General features: G+C 43.1%; 1 protein-coding gene across 3 annotated transcripts in view; it reads right to left on the bottom strand.

The window, feature by feature from the left end:
• MGAT5 (alpha-1,6-mannosylglycoprotein 6-beta-N-acetylglucosaminyltransferase) overlaps positions 1-16,116 on the bottom strand; it is a 450,048-nt gene that overhangs the window by 368,170 nt on the left and 65,762 nt on the right. For all 3 annotated transcript variants that reach the window (XM_023730183.1, XM_023730185.1, XM_023730187.1), the window contains one exon: positions 3,393-3,442. The gene's annotated coding sequence lies outside the window, so the exon portion shown is untranslated. The remainder of the gene's footprint in view (positions 1-3,392; positions 3,443-16,116) is intronic.

Here is a 16,116-nt window from a genome sequence, read left to right as displayed (position 1 = left end):
ACAGTTCTACTCTGACATACATGGAGTTACCATGAGTCAGAATGGACTCAATGGCAACTGGTTGGTTTTTACTGGTTTGCCATGCACTGGGAGTTCTGATTAGATGCAGTCAAAAGTAGGCACCCCTTGTGAAGAAATCTGCTCGGCTTCTCCACGTTTGGCCTACGCAGGAGCGGTGTGGCTGGGCCCATGGCCCTGACCTCTGCCCCTAGAGATCCACCCTTCCCTTAGGCCAGGAGGGAAACAGGGTTTAATCCACCGTGCCACACTACCAATGGGTAATGACTATCTAGAGTGCAGTGTTTCAGGTTCCAAGGCACTTCTTGGACTCTGAGGATGACTGAGATTCAGTACTGATGTGTAGCACAGGCAACAAGCTGGGAAGTGGTGACAGATATTCTCCAGCTGACAATCTTGCCAATGTCTGTCGCTGCCATCAGGCTGGCTGGCTCAACAGGTCTGTTCCCTGCTCCGCTCCAGACAAGTTCATGCACAGGACCTTCCCCCTTAGCTTCACATAGCACGGCCAAGATCAAGCATTAACGTTTAATATGACATGACTAACATCCCGAGGGAGTCCCTGGGTGGTGCAAAAGGTTAGCGTGCACAGTTGCTAACTGGAAGGTTGGAGGTTCAAGTCCACCCAGAGGCACCTCGTAAGAAAGGCCCAGCAATCTGCTTTTGGAAGGTCACAGCCTTGAAACCCTATGGAGCACAGCTGCACTCTGACTCATAAGAGGTCACCATGAGTCAGGGACAACTTGACGGCAACTGGTTTTAATGTCCTGGGAACCACGGCAAGAAATCTGAGCACAGGTAATGAAGGTGTTTCCTTTTAATCGCATCCAAGACCTGCCGTCTATCTAAGTCCCCATTTCTTGCCCCATGATATGCCTCTTCCCAGATCATGCACCTCTGACACCTATAGGAAAACTTCATGAACTTTAAATTCCATATTCTCGATTTGCTGATTAATGTATTTCAATGTCTGTGCTATTGGGAAAATGAAAAGAAATTTTTTCTACCTAAAAATAAGATTTCTTTCCCCATCCATTCCGTTCATCGTGCTGTCACGTGCCAGGCTGTGCTGCTCACTGGTGGAATGAAGAGGAATAGGGCGCACCCCAGCCCTCAAAGAGTTAACAGGCTAGACAGACCCACAAGGAACTAAAACGCATTCTGATTCCCTTCTGCCTTTCTCTGCTTTCTTCGGCAGTATGTGTTAATAAGATCTACTGATTTCACCAGGAACACTGCATCTTTCTCTTCCAGTCATGTCTCAAAAAATAAAGCTTAGAAGTTGGTTCTTTGAGACATTAGGGTGTAAAAAACCAGGTACAGGATCTACTTACTCATTTGAGAAACACTTTCTAACATAAATTTCCCCATAATAACCTCTCTTATCACAGGCTTTTTGGCAGCTGAGAAAGGGTCATTCAGTCTTCGAAGCTAATAATTTCCCTTATCTAAACTGATGCTTTGGTTACAAACCTAAGCATAAAGCCAGGAAAATTTCTTTCTACCTAAATCAGAAGGAAAATGATTTTACAGCATGGTGGGGAATGAATGGTGGTGCCACTTCTCCATCGTTCAGAAAGCCAACTATTTCACACCTGCACAGGTTGCCAAAAGGTATAGAGACCATGTGCTTTACCTCCTGAAGGCTATTTAAAGGATTAAAAGAAATGTAAAGGCATCTGTGATATGGCTTTCAAGTTATAAATATCAACAACAACGAAGTCTGCTGCTTTAGGAACTCCTCCAAGAACAGGTTGACAAGAGCCGGAGTCGACGGCTCTGGAGGAGGCTGACAGACAGCTGCTCTTTCGGTAGTTATTCCCAAAGGAGCCAAGAGGCCTCTCCAAAGGCAGCTAGGTATGCTGTGCTCAAGGGGGAAAGTGATAACATATTTGGTGGCAGACAGACACAGCCCAGGAGTCCCATATGGACGCCAACACGTCTGCCTGCCCCGTGAAGCTGTCAAACCCACACAGTGCAGAGCTGAGAACAGAAGGGAGGTTCAGATACTGCCATGAAAACCGCAGCTCAGTAAAGGCAGAAAGACACTCGCCTTCCCTGCAGCAGAAGCCACAGCAGTTGGGTGGCAGGGGCTACAGACACAGCTCCAAGTGTCCCCAATGCCAGCCTGCCACCTCCAGCCGCCATGCCTGGAAACCCTCAGAGAGCAGTGAACCGATCTCCCTATCTGTCAGCACTAAGCCAGTTTCTGTAAGATAGAATGAATGAAGTCCATTCTCATTAAGTAGTGTGTGGGGTGTATGCATGGGGTGGGAGGAGGAGGGATGGATTAAATATGCTTGTGGCATCTTAAACAAAGTCCCATATCTTTAGAGATTAAAAATCCCTTTGAGGGTCCAAAGGGCGCACTTCCTGTTTCTCTGATTTCTCCCAGCAGGATGAACTCTGAGGGTGACAGTTAGAGAGAGAAAGGCCTCAGATAAAAGTCACAGGGCCACGTGATTTTTCTAGCGCTAACATTAATGCTTTTATCCACATCAGACATTCGTCTGCTTGTGGTTGCTGGCATGTTTTTTCTCCCATGATGTTGTTAAAGATGAAGTTCGTTCAAAGACTCACATACATAAAAGAAACAAAGTTAAGAATAGATAATGTTTCATTCTGTGGGCCCTATAACCCTGACACCTAAATCTTATCAGCCTGTGAAATTCAAATGTTCTGTTCCAAGGTGAGGGTCTGATTTACCAAGGTCTCTCAAGGTGAGACTGGGTGGTAGTTTTAAGCCCTACACACCATTCAGACAGCTGAAAACAAGGAAGTACTGAGAAAATTGCTCCCTCCATAAAATATGCTTTTAATTAGAGACTTAGAAAATTGTACGTCTTGAGCAAAATGAACAAACCAAAGTTTTATTTGTTCGCTAATACAAAGTTCAGACGTTGTGCAATTCTTAGTAGCCACACTCTCTAGTTTGGTAGTTTTACTTGTGCTCCCATCATGACCCTCTAAATGTCAGGTTGTGAATGGGCTGCTATGAGACCTCAGCCCTTCTATGTGACAGCAACTGGCCAAGGTCAAGCTCAATAAATATGCATTCATAATTACTAAATGAATGAATAAATGGCCCTATGCTCCCCTCACTTAGCTAATTCTAGATAGATAAAACATTTTTGCCCAATTACCCCTAAAGATTAATTCCAAAAGCCTTAACCAGTAAGTCAGAGGTATCCCCTCCAGCTTGGGGGTGGTACTGGGACAGCCATCCCTCTGACCCTTTGGGACTAAAATGTCTGCATTTTGATGTCTTCAAACACTAACGTGTGACTCAACTACTTGGTCCTCTTCCTCCCAAGGGCAAGCATCCTGGGCTCTGTGCTTAGACAGGGTGAGCGTCTACTTACTATAGTACTTACATGGCCTACTGGGTCCTCCTCCAATGTCCACTTTAGAACAGTAATCACTCCTGAAATCACAAGGACAAAGACATTTTTAAGTTCCTGCTCCTGAAGGACTTGATTCATTGTAAACAGACAGGATGACAAAGAGCCTCTATGAACTTTGCTTCTCTTTTTTGGGAACCCAACTGCCTTTTCAGATAGTCTCTCCCCCCCGCAAAAAAAAAGATACCTAAAAATAGCTAGGTGGGAGGCCCTCTCACTTCAACTCCCAGAGGCATTTATCTAAAAAACTGCATTATCTTGCTTGTTAGGATCCAAATCCATCCATTATTAGTTCAACAAGAGTAAGGCTATATTTGGCAAAGATGGAGCATCTGCAACAAAACAGCAAGTCTTTGTTCCAAGTCTCAGGAGGCATTAACCCAATGCTTTTACTGATGTTTTCTGGACTAGACTCCATTAATATATACACATAGTCTCAAGCATATACACCGTTTTTAAAATAGGTCTATTAAAAAAACACAAAAACAAAGCCATTCACAACAGGAGATAAAGCCAATCAAATTACAAGCCTGTTCATTCAAATCTGACAGATCACTTGTAGCCTCTTCACCTTGAAAAATAAAACCCACAAAAAGCAGTAAGAAGCCATTTCAGAAATCTATCTACTATGCGCTTCTGCTACAGCTAATATTTTTCCTCTACAGAACTCTGTTATACAGAATAAAAAGGAGGGATACATGTCCTTTAATATATATACACAGTGTGTTTCTGATATTCACGGAAATTAACAGCAGAGAATAGGAAACTGAAAAGGAACTCAATATACAGGGAGGGAGGAAGGTACAGAAAAAATAAAGACCATGCTTCTGAAGACTAACCAACTGGTCTACCTTATTCTTAAGGAAATACGAAAGAGTATGTTACAGCATTTTCTTCTGAAAGATTACAGGAATTCTCTTATTTTTAATCCAAATGAAGCCAATTCCCTCCTTAATGAGGTCTGCAGCAAACAACTACAGTATTAACATTTTTGTCTGCGTCAACACACTTTGGGTAACACCAGAGGGTCATACGTAGGGACAGCTTGGGAGAGCTGGCTCAATATACAGTCATTCCGAATCCACCACCACCAGGAAATAGCCTGTGCTCAATAAATGTCTACTAAACAAAGAGTAAGGAGCCCTGGTGGTGCAAAGGTTACCTGGGCTGCTAACCAAAAGACTGGCAGTTCAAACCTACTCAGCAGCTCTGAGGAAGAAAGACCTGGTGATCTGTTCCTGTAAAGACTACAGTCTAGAAAACCCTACAGGGTAGTTTTACTCTGTCACATGGGGTCGCTGAGTCAAAAACTGACTCAACAGCACCTAACAACAACAAATGAAGAATGAAAAGACAGAAAGACAGAATCAATGTCGGTGTCCATGTGGTATCCTTTTTATATATATGTCTCAGGGTGGTATAAACAGTTAATGGCTCAGCTGCCAACTGAAAAGTTGGAGGCTGAAGTCCACCCAGAGGCACCTCAGAAGAAAGGCCTGGCAATCTACTTCTGAAAAATCAGCCACTGAAACCATATGGAGCACTCTTCTACTCGGACACACGTGAGGCCACCATGAGTTGGAGTTGTCTCACCAGTGACTGGTGACAGTCCATCTGAGATAGCCTGGAGGCAAAGGAATGGGTTTTGAAATTGGATTACTGTGATACAGAAAATGTTGTTACACTCCAATATGTCCAGCCATCAAGACATATTTCCAGAAAACAATCCTAAGCATCTTGGTCATCATCAAAACACCTCATTCATGTAGTGGCGTGGGCTAATGGAATGAACACTCATGTCCACAGGTCTAAATAACATCAACTCTTTCTCTATGTTTTCATAAACATCTCATTTGGTACATTATATAGCAAGTTTTCCATGTGAAACCTGAGATCATCAATTGCAGGGGTGGTAGTTGACTTACGAATCATACCAGTGGTAAAACTGCAAGGTTCAAAGAATATTCATGATGCACAAAAATTCTTTAATGAGTTCATTAACGTTTCCCTTTCCAACACTTTCAACTCTGGATCTTTTTTTTCTTTAGTAATACCAACACCAGTTAAGAACTCAATCTTGATTTTATCTTGAGAATCAGACAATCTACTCCCTAAGTCACATGAAAGGCAATGTCGCATTACCCTTGATTCTATGCATTAGCAAAATTCATGGCAGCTGAGAAACCAAAAGGCCGTTCACTTTTATCCTCAGCAAAGTTTTAATGTTCAACTAATCTTAAATATCATTTCCTGCAGAGTCGAGTATACAGCACTAATGAAAATTTACAGCCTTTCTAGCTATGTCTATAAATAGAGAAAATGTTGATGGAGGTCCTTTCCCTTCCTAATTTTCATCAAGTTTTTACCCAAAAGCATCTTTTCTGGGGATTAACAGACTCCCTCAATCTCTTCCAGAGTTTATGCTTTCATTCTCCTCCCTTTCTTAATTATACCTAATCTGTGAAAACCTTTGTGGATAGAGATCATGGAAATGTAATTCAATCTAGAAGGAGGAATAAGGTAGCAATCAGAAGGAACAGTGCGAGAGTAGCCAGGAAAAAAACTGGAATTCTTGTTTTCAACCAACATTTCTCTCTTTCATTTATATTTCGGATAAAAGACATTTTAAATGGCCTGCAAACCAAATAACATCCTTGACAAACTCTGCACTCTAGGGCAGCATTTTATTAGGGTTCTGCATTGGAGTTTCTTGCCCTCCCATTTAAAACATCTCAAAAGGCAAGCCATGATGAACCAGTACATGTGACAGGACCACTTGTGCGGTACCCATTTGGGATCTGACGATGCAGGGATGACCGGTGGTCAGTTCCAGACCTGTGGATTTCACATTTACCCAGGCCCTGATGCTCTTCAGCACTGGAACCTGTCAGTTGATCCCTTTTCAATGTTTACACTCAAGCTTTTCATCCTCTTATTCCCTATGGACAATGTGTCTCTCCACAGAGAATCTCAGAATCCTGTATGCTACATATAACCATGGCCGAAACCCAAGGCAGGCTTTCCCTCTTTCCTTTTCCACAGCCCAAGACAAAGGTGGCTAATTGAGAACACCAAAGCTGCTCCATCTGCTTCTTCCTTTAAGTAGTTTAAAGGAGTACTCTGTCCTATAGGGTCGCTATGAGTTGGCATCCACTGGACAGCAATGGATTTTTCAGCAACGGGATGGCTCATACAGCTGTGGTGGTTTAGTGGTAGAATTCTCAACTTCCATGCAGGAGACCTGGGTTCAATCACCAGCCAATGCACCTCATGCACCGCCACTACCCATTGTCAGTGGAAGACTGCATGTTGTGATGATGCTGAACAGGTTTCAGTGGAGCTTTCAGACTAAGAAGAACTAGGAAGAAAGGCCTGGGAATCTACTTCTAAAAATCAGCCAATGAAATCCTATGGATCACAATGGTCCAACCCACAATCCAACGTGGGGATAGCACTGTTCCACGCAGTTTCATTCTGTTGTGCTCGGGGTCACCATAAGTGAGGGGCCGACTTGATAGCAGCTGACAACAATGGTTCTACCTAAAATATTACCTTCAAGTCTAGAGGCAAGATTTCAAGTGATAAGACCACCTAGTCATACACACTATAAACAAATAATGACCATATTGATAAACTTTAAGCCATTCTATTTTCCTTCTAAACATTAGATAGTCACATAGGAAAATGCTCCTATACTTACAAAACTGGCTTCACATGACTTTCATCCCACGTTGGGGATGTTGCTCTCAGTTAACTTTCCCCCACAGTGAAATTCTGCCCAGTCACAAAGATCTAGAGCAGTCCTTGACACCAGATGTTACACAATGTGAACCTTAAATATGTTTGGTTTCATCACACTTTAAAACTTTCTAGCATCTTTCCACTTCAATGAGGCTTCTCATCAAGCCTCTAGTTAAAGTTGCCCAAAATATAATCAAATCTAGATATGCCCCCAACTGGCTCACACTGCCTGGGCTCAAATGCAGGGTTCCAGCCCTCACAAACGGTGTGACTGCAACGAAGTCCAAGTCTCCGGCTCCTCAGGTCTAAAACAGAAGTCATCAAAGTGCCTCGCTCAGAGAGTGATGGTGGGGAATCGTGGGCAAACACAAGGAAAGCACATGTCGGGTATCAGAGAGGCACAACGAGCCCTCTATCAATGCTGTTGTTAGGTGCCACCGAGTTCCTTGCAACTCATAGCGACCTTACAGGACAGAGCAGAACTGCCCCATAGGGTTTCCAAGGAGTGGCTGGTGGATTCAAACTGCCGACCTTTTGGTTAGCAGCTGAGGTCTTAACCACTGTGCCACCAAGGCTCCTCTATCAACGTTAGTGGTTATTATTAGTGTGGTTGCTGTTGCTTTAACAGGAAAATAAATTAGTTGGATAATAAAAGGGGAGTTCTAGAACCAGTCACAAGCTGGAACCAAACCAGCTGGTGGCGCTGGATGCGTGATCTGCTTTCACTTTGCTGACAACTATTTTTTCAGGCAGGTGTGACAACAAGGACGATTTAGTGGCTTGGGACCTGGAATACTCTTAGTTAAAATGACTGTTCTCCTACAGTGTGTCCCCAGATGAAGCACATTTGATTTACAAATGAGAAAAAAATAGACTCATCACTAACTTGGATTATAGAGACAACACCGTTTAATCAACAGAGTATATATATCCAAGATTTTACCAAGACATGGAGAAACCAGATCTGGAGCCCACTCACCTAGGTTTGCAACCATTTTTAATTTTCGGTGACCATGTCACAAAGAGCAGAATCCCTTTACAAAACTCACATATCACCTAAACGAAATTCTGTATTTTTATCAAAATTATTTTAATAGGCACTAGGGAATTCATCGGAGTCCCTGGGTGGTACAAACGGTTTATACACTCAGCTGCTAGCCAGAAGGATGGACTGGAGGTTGGAGTCCACCCAGAGGCACCTCAGGAGAAAGACCTGGCGATCTATTCTGAAAACTCAGCCATTGAAAACGCTATGGAGCCCAGTTCTACTCGGACACACGTGGGGTCGCTATGAGTCAGAGTCGACCAGATGGCAACTGGTTTTAGGGAATTAGTGGTAAAAGTTCATTTTGCAGACAATCTTCAAGTGATACCCATTTTTTTCCGGCAGCCCAATGGTTCTCAAAGGTTGTCTCTGAACCAGCAACATGAACATCTGGAAAGCTAGAAATATGCAAAATCTCAGAACCCCACCTTCACGTACACCTGATGAGGTCTGTGATCTGTTTTAACAAGTCCTCCAGTGATAAGGATGCACGCTCAAGTCTGAGGACCACTGCCAACAGGCTACTAACATGTGGGCTGGGACATTACTTCAGATAGCTTTCTCCCTTAGAAAACTATCTGGCATTTTTCTGTTCCTTAAAAACCTGCTATAGTATGATATCAACTGTTCCTTTCTATTTTTAATTCCTCACAATGAGGCTGGCTATGATTCATTCCGCACTTTATGTGATCACTTAAATAGTAAGTCTCCTTGTCTCCCATCCCTAATGGAAGGTGACTGCTGCCTGTTATTTCTGATGTAATTACAGGAACAAGTCAGTCACAAAAGCTTGTCCTTTATCAACCTCAGTAAAAGCCAAAATGGAGAGTTATAATTACAACACTCCATTCTTTTCCATAATGCATTCACAATAATGTAGCCTTTGAAACCGATCTTACCACGTCACAACAAGAAAACACAGAACCTGGGATCAAATTTAGTTTACTGTAAATAGGGATCAAAACTACAAGTGTTTGGGTAAACCTTTTTCAAATGACACGAAACAAGTATGCATCAATCATCTGGCTTTTCTCATTTATCTAAATGAGATATGAAAAAAAAAACAGTCAACTTAATGGTTTCTATGGGTCCTCAGGTGGCCTCACAATACTGAATGGTCTTATCACCAGGCCCCACCCGTCATCTAACCTAACCAATTACAAAAGCAGGAAGCATTAAGGACCACTTCCTAAATAATAAATCAAATCTGTCCTATAACTTTAATTTGTTGAAGTGTGGATTAATTCAGAGAAGTTAATTTCACCCCTGCTGTGAGGTCTCCTGATGAATTGTGAATACCGACATATTATTAATTTCCTTTTCCTTTTTGATTAATTTCACACTTATGCTGGATAAGAAAGGCAAAATTAATGACATCTGGAAGACAATGTTCAATTCTTTTAAGATACTAAATCAACCTCAAATGTTCAAGTAAACAGAGAACTCATATAAGGAAAATGATAATGGAATTGGCTCTGAGAGGTGCCCAAGGTGCCATGTAATAAACGTCCAGGAGCCCAAAGTGTGTTTGAGCTGTAAACTCCGTCTAATATTCTTCCGGAAGAGGAGGAGAATGACAGCGGAAATTCTCCAGATTGCAATCCACATTGATAAACTTGGGCCCTGACCTTTGAATAAACAGCTGGACTTCTCATATTACCAATTCTCAGTTTCCCCAGGGTCCCTCTGTGTATTACCTCTTTACACCCTTCCTGTCTTCTCTCAACTCCTTCCCTGCGACATCTCAGGACGATCACTGTGGGAAGAGACAGGACTCCCTCATAAGTGGGTATGAAAGAAAGGAACATGAACCATGCAGTTTTAGACAATTAGGGACCTCTGTGTACACATGTTAAGTCTACTCCCAATAATAGTGCTAATATTGATTGAGAACCTACTATGAACTGTTAGCTATCCGTATACACTGTATAAGTTAGCTAACTTAACGATTCAAAAACCAGTTGCTGTCAAGTAGATTCTGACTCATGGCAACCCCACGTGCTGCAGAGCAGAACTGTATCCAAAGGGTTTTCAATGGCTGTGACTTTTTGGAAGTAGACTGCCATGCCTTTCTTCTGAGGTGCCACTGGGTAGATCTGAACGACCAATCTTTTGTTAGTAGCTGTGCTTAAACATTTGCGCCACCCAGGGACTCCTAACATGAAACTGTTGTTCTTCAATGTTGTTCTTAGTTGCCATCAAGTAAACTCCAACCCATGGAGACGCCATGTGTCCAGAGCAGAACTGCTCCACAGGGTTTTTAAGGCTGTGACCTTTTGGAAGTACACCACCAGGCCTGTCTTCTGAGGTGCCTCTGGGTAGGTTCAAATCACCAACCTTTCAGCTAGTAGTTAAGCACTTAACCATGTGAGCCACCCAGAGACTCCTAATATAACAATGTTGTTGTCGTTGTATGCCATCAGGTTGATTCCTAGTATGCCGTCAAGTTGATTCCGACTCATAGTGACCCTATATGATAGAGTAGACTCTCCCCATAGAGTTTCTAGGCCATAATCGTTACAGGAGCAGATCTTTAGGTTAGCAACCAACCGCTGACCTTTAGGTTAGCAGCTGAGTGCTTAACCATTGCACACCAGAGCTCCTTAACATAACGTTATGTCTATTTCACAGATGAAGAAACTGAGGCTCAGAAAGCTCAGTATCCTATCCGCATGTTCACAAAGATCTGTAAGGCTCCCAAGTCTGGAATATTCCATATTATACTGCTTCCCTATGTGCACAAATAATGGAATATTTACAGCTGCCTAGACACTATCCCAGAAGATGTGAAGAAGCTTTAGGCATGCCATCTTCCTCTAAGAAACTTCTCTGCCCATTTTAGCTGCAACTCACCCAAATCTTCTTTTAATTCCAACATTTAATTTCACAATCACATGCTACCTACTAATTTACTAGGACTGAAGTTGTCGAGGACTGCGTTTTACTTGGATCCACAATCAACACCCATGGAAGGAGCAGTCAAGATATCAAATAATGCACTGCATTGGGTAAATCTGCTGCAAAAGATCTCTTTAAAGTGTTAAAAAGCAAAGATGTCATCTTGAAGACTAATGTGCACCAGCCATGGTGTTTTCAATCGCTTCATATGCATGCGAAAGCTGGACAATGAATAAGCAAGGCCAAAGAAGAACTGATGCCTTTGAATTACGGTGTTGGCGAAGAATACTGAATTTACCATGGACTGCCAAAAGAACAAACAAATCTGTCTTGGAAGAAGTACAGCCAGAATGTTCCTTAGAAGCAAGGACAGCAAGACTACATCTCACATACTTTGGACATGTTATCAGGAGGGATCAATCCCTGGAGAAGGACATTATGCTTGGTTAGCGAAAAACACGAAGACCCTCAACGAGATGGATTGACACAGTGGCTGCAACAATGGGCTCAAGTATAACAACGATTCTGAGGATGGCGCAGGACCAGGCAGTGTTTTATTCTGTTGTACACAGGGTCACTATGAGTCGGAACAGACTCAACGGCACCTAATAACAACTACAATTTACTAGGAGGCCCTAGGTGATGCAAACAGTTAACGTGCTTGGCTGCTATCCAAAAGGTTGGCAGCTCAAGTCCACTCAGAGGCACCTTGGAAAAAAGGTGTGGCAATCTACTTCCTAAAAATCAGCCATTGAAAATCCTATGGACCTCTTAGCTCAAGTAGATACAAGAAACTAAATGGGCAGCTTCTGTCCAGAGGTGACAAAGGAAGGCAGAGAGGGTTAGAAGGTGGTTGAATGGACATGGGGAATCAGGAGTGGAAAGAAGGAGTGTGCTGTCACAGTATGGGGAGAGCAATTAGGGTCACATACCAATGCATGTATAAATTTTGGTATAGGAAAAAAGAAAAAGAAAATCCTACGGAGCACAGTTCTACTCTGATATACAAGGGATGAGAAGGTCACCAAGAGTTGGAATCAACTTGACAGCAACTGTTATTTTTTTTTTTAAATTAAATTACTAATGTCCACTTGTATACCCTGTGTCTTATATCTCCCCTCATAAATAAGTCTCCCTACCAAGGACCTATTTCTAAGTCCTATAAATGCAACAACCAGTTATCTCTTGCCATTGTCTAGAGCGGTGCTGTCCAATATGTAGCCACTTGCCACATGGGGCCATTTAAATTTAATAAAAACTAAAGAAAATTTAAAATTTGGTTCTTTAAATGCACTAGTCATATTTCAAGTGTTCAATAGCCACATGTGGCTAGTGGCTACCATATTGGACAGCACAGATATAGATCATTTTCATCATCACAGAAAGTTCTACTAGACAGCGCTGGTCTAAAGACATTTCAGGTCAGCATCTATTCATCTAATACCCTACCAACACTGCGGAAGAGGACAGAGCCTCTTCACCACAGGAGTAATTAAAGGCTTTGCTAGGCTCACTGTGCCCATACCTAGGCACCTTTAGGTCTCATTTTGTGAGGAATAACAATTCATGAGGAGTTAAGTCATTCAACAAACATAAAGCAAGACTACCAGCCTCATACAACAGTAAGCGTCAGAAATGAGAAGCACTAAGAAGTAATTATTATAGGCCCTCCCACTCAGGAATAACTACCCTATGCAACTTTAGGTTGAGAGACAAACACACACACAGACATACGTACAACCACCTAGACAGGCACGTCCTCATCATCACTCTCTCCAGGTGAGAAGTTAATCTCTGTTATGGGAGACCTTATGGTGCAGTGGTTCAGAGCTCAGCTGCTAACCAAAAGGTTGGCAGTTTGAATCTACTCGCCATTCCTTGGAAACCCTATGGGGCAATTCTACTCTGTCCTACAGGGTTGCTATGAGTCGGAATCAACTGGACGGTAACGGGTTTGATTTGGTTTATTCCTCCTTGGCAAGACAAGGTCCCCAAATGTGTTCTCGTTTCTAATCATTAAAGAAAAAAATGCAAGAAAGTTAACCTTCTAATCACTACATTTCATACCAATCACTCACCCCATCACATCACTAAAAGTTGAAAAAATGAGCAAAGCTTCTGTGACAATGACAGTCTTACAGTAGGCTAAAAAAGAGCCTCTCCCCTCCCAGGGGCAACTTATCTAGAAATTATTCAAAATGTTCCCTGCAATGAAAAACTTGAGACACTCTGAGTATAGCTCCAATTAGGGGAAGGATCCTAAAGTACAGTGTTGGGTAATGTCGGATTAGCCCCTGTGATGGTTAAGACCGTGTGTCAACTTGGCTGGGCCATGATTCTCAGTGATTTGGCAGTCATATAATGTTGCGATCATTTCCCTATTGAGGCTTGATATGTGATCACCCCAACGATGGGATCTGCGGTGAGTGGTACTGGTGGGGGCAGCACCTTTAGCAGCTCACCACCCCCACAGCCTTTATCCCTCCACCCTCCACCACCTAGTCCTTCCTGCTCTCCTTGCTAGGGCTTTTGTTTGTTCTGGATCCTGCAGCTGGCTCCTGTTCGTCTGACCTCCGGTTCTTGGAACTTAAGCTAGCAGCTTACCTGTGGTCTTGCCTGCTAATCTTGAAATTCATCAATCTTCACAGCCTGTAAGCAACAGCCCTGCTCTCCAGCCTGCTGATCTTGGGTTTGCCAGCCCCTGCGGCTATGTGAGTCAGGAGAAGCTTCTTTCCTGCCCCAAGGACTTGGGACGTTACAACCTCTAAAAACCTCATGAGCCATTTCCTTGATATCAATCTCTATCTATCTATCTATCTATCTATCTGTATATGTATATGTATATATGCTTTACTGGTTTTGCTACTCTAGAGAACCCGGCCTAAGACAGCCTCCCAGCTGGCAGGGAACAGCAACCAGGGGCAAGGCCCACAGAGTGGTAAGTAGCAAGGCCACTGATGCTCATCTTCCACTGCTGTGTCCTGCATGTGGCATTTCCTCTCCTTTCCCCAGTTCTTCACTGCTTTCCTTCCTCCTCCCTGCCTGTGCCTTAGGCTACTAGGAGTGAACTCCAAGCCCACACCAAGCCAGACCTTCCACAGCTGCCAACATTGGTCTACGACGTGGTGGACCCAAGTCAAAATCCACTTCCACTGCCAACCCCTTTATGTAATTCTGACAACCCCCTTGATAGTTCCAGACTCAAACTGGTGTGCAGGTCAGACCTGGGGCTCGCTCACCACAATGACAAGGTTGTTGTTGTTAGGCACCGTTCAGTCGGTTCTGACTCACAGTGACCCCACATACAACAGAACGAAACACTGCCCGGTCCTGCATCATCCTCACAGTTATTGTTATGTTTCAGCCCATTGTTGCAGCCACTGTGTCAATCCATCTTGTTGAGGGTCTTCCTCTCTTTTGCTGACCCTCTACTCTACCAAGCATGATGTCCTTTCCCAGGGACCGATCTCTCCTGATAACATGTCCAAAGTATGTAAGAAGAAGTCTCGCCATCCTTGCCTCTAAGGAGCATTCTGACAAGATAGTGAATGGGAACTCTGATGAGCTAGGACAACAAATTAAGGTGGAGAGTTTTCTTTAAAAAAATGCAAATCAATTCATCATTCTGGGCACTGGATGGGGGAAAATAAACTAACAGTATGTCCCTCTTGAAGCCTATGAAAGCCATAGAAACCTGAATCCGCGTTTCTCTGTCCTCTCTCTGAGCTCCCACCTCAGTGACATCAGCAGGCCCTGGCATCTCTGCCTCTCTTCCCAGCATTTCTCAACTCTGGTAAAGGAACACAGCCAACTAGCTCCAATGACAGTTCCAGCCTCAACTATTTCCTACCCAGTAGCTCACAACAATGGAATCTGTGTGGTACAAACTGTTAATGTGGGGGGGGCTGCTAACCAAAAGGTTGGAGGTTCGAGATCACTCAGAGGCTCCTTGGAAGAAAGGCCTAACAATCTTCTTCTGATAGATCACAGTCTAGTCTAAAACACATGGGGTCACCAAGAGTTGGAATCAACTCAATGGCTAACTGGTGGTGGCAAGCTCACAGTAGCTTTCTAACCCTTCAGACCTATCTCCAGCTTCATCTCCTTCTCTCCCACCCATTCTGGAACACAGTCTGAATTCAGTTGCCTTGGAAAATCCCCTCAGGCCACACCTTTCTACTTCAATAGAAGGACTTACACAACACCATCTCTAAAATCAAATTCTGGCCTCCAGAGCCCTCTTGAGTTAGGAAGGCCTCCTTTGCTCAAGCCAACTGGTCAACATTCTCTCCCTAACTTCAGGCTCTTCTCCCTGACCCCAGTGCATTCCGCCTCCCTCCATGACCCAACTTACCCTTGCATAACACAAAGACCACCCACTCTAGGAAACTTTCCCAGACCTGAATTGACCCCTCCCTCCTGTGTGGGGTAACATGCATAGCCAGACTGTAAACTCAAGAGCTGGGCATGACTTATACTTCCCGGAATCTCTGAATATCTTACAGCACTTAGATACATAATCTTAAACAAAACAGTCTACAAATAGTTATTAATTCACTGAAAATACAGTTTCTATTCATATTCTATTGATTACGTGAAGGCATTCAGCTGTGTGGATCATAACAAATTGTGGATAATAACGAAGAATGAGAATTCCAGAACACTTAATTGTGCTCCTACAGAACCTGTGCGTGAATTAAGAGGCAGTCATTTGAACAGAACAAGAGAATACTATGTGGTTTAAAATCAGAAAAAGTGTGTGGCAGGGTTATATCCTTTCACCTTATTCAAACTGTATGCTGAACAAATAATCTGAGAAGCTGAACTATATGAAGCAGAACGTGACATCAGGATTGGAAGAAAGCTCATTAACAATGATAACAACAATCACGGAGATAGCATAGGAATGGGCAGCGTTTCATTTTGTTATATACAAGGTTGTCATGAGTTACAGCCAACTCCACAAGCAACCAACAACATTCTATTCATATGCTATTATTCAGACACAGGATT

Source organism: Trichechus manatus, unplaced genomic scaffold (assembly GCF_000243295.1).
Source record: "Trichechus manatus latirostris isolate Lorelei unplaced genomic scaffold, TriManLat1.0 scaffold00033, whole genome shotgun sequence".
Classification (NCBI taxonomy): domain Eukaryota; kingdom Metazoa; phylum Chordata; class Mammalia; order Sirenia; family Trichechidae; genus Trichechus; species Trichechus manatus.
The sequence above is the reverse complement of the archived record's forward strand: the minus strand, read 5'-3'. Positions and strand labels throughout refer to the sequence as shown.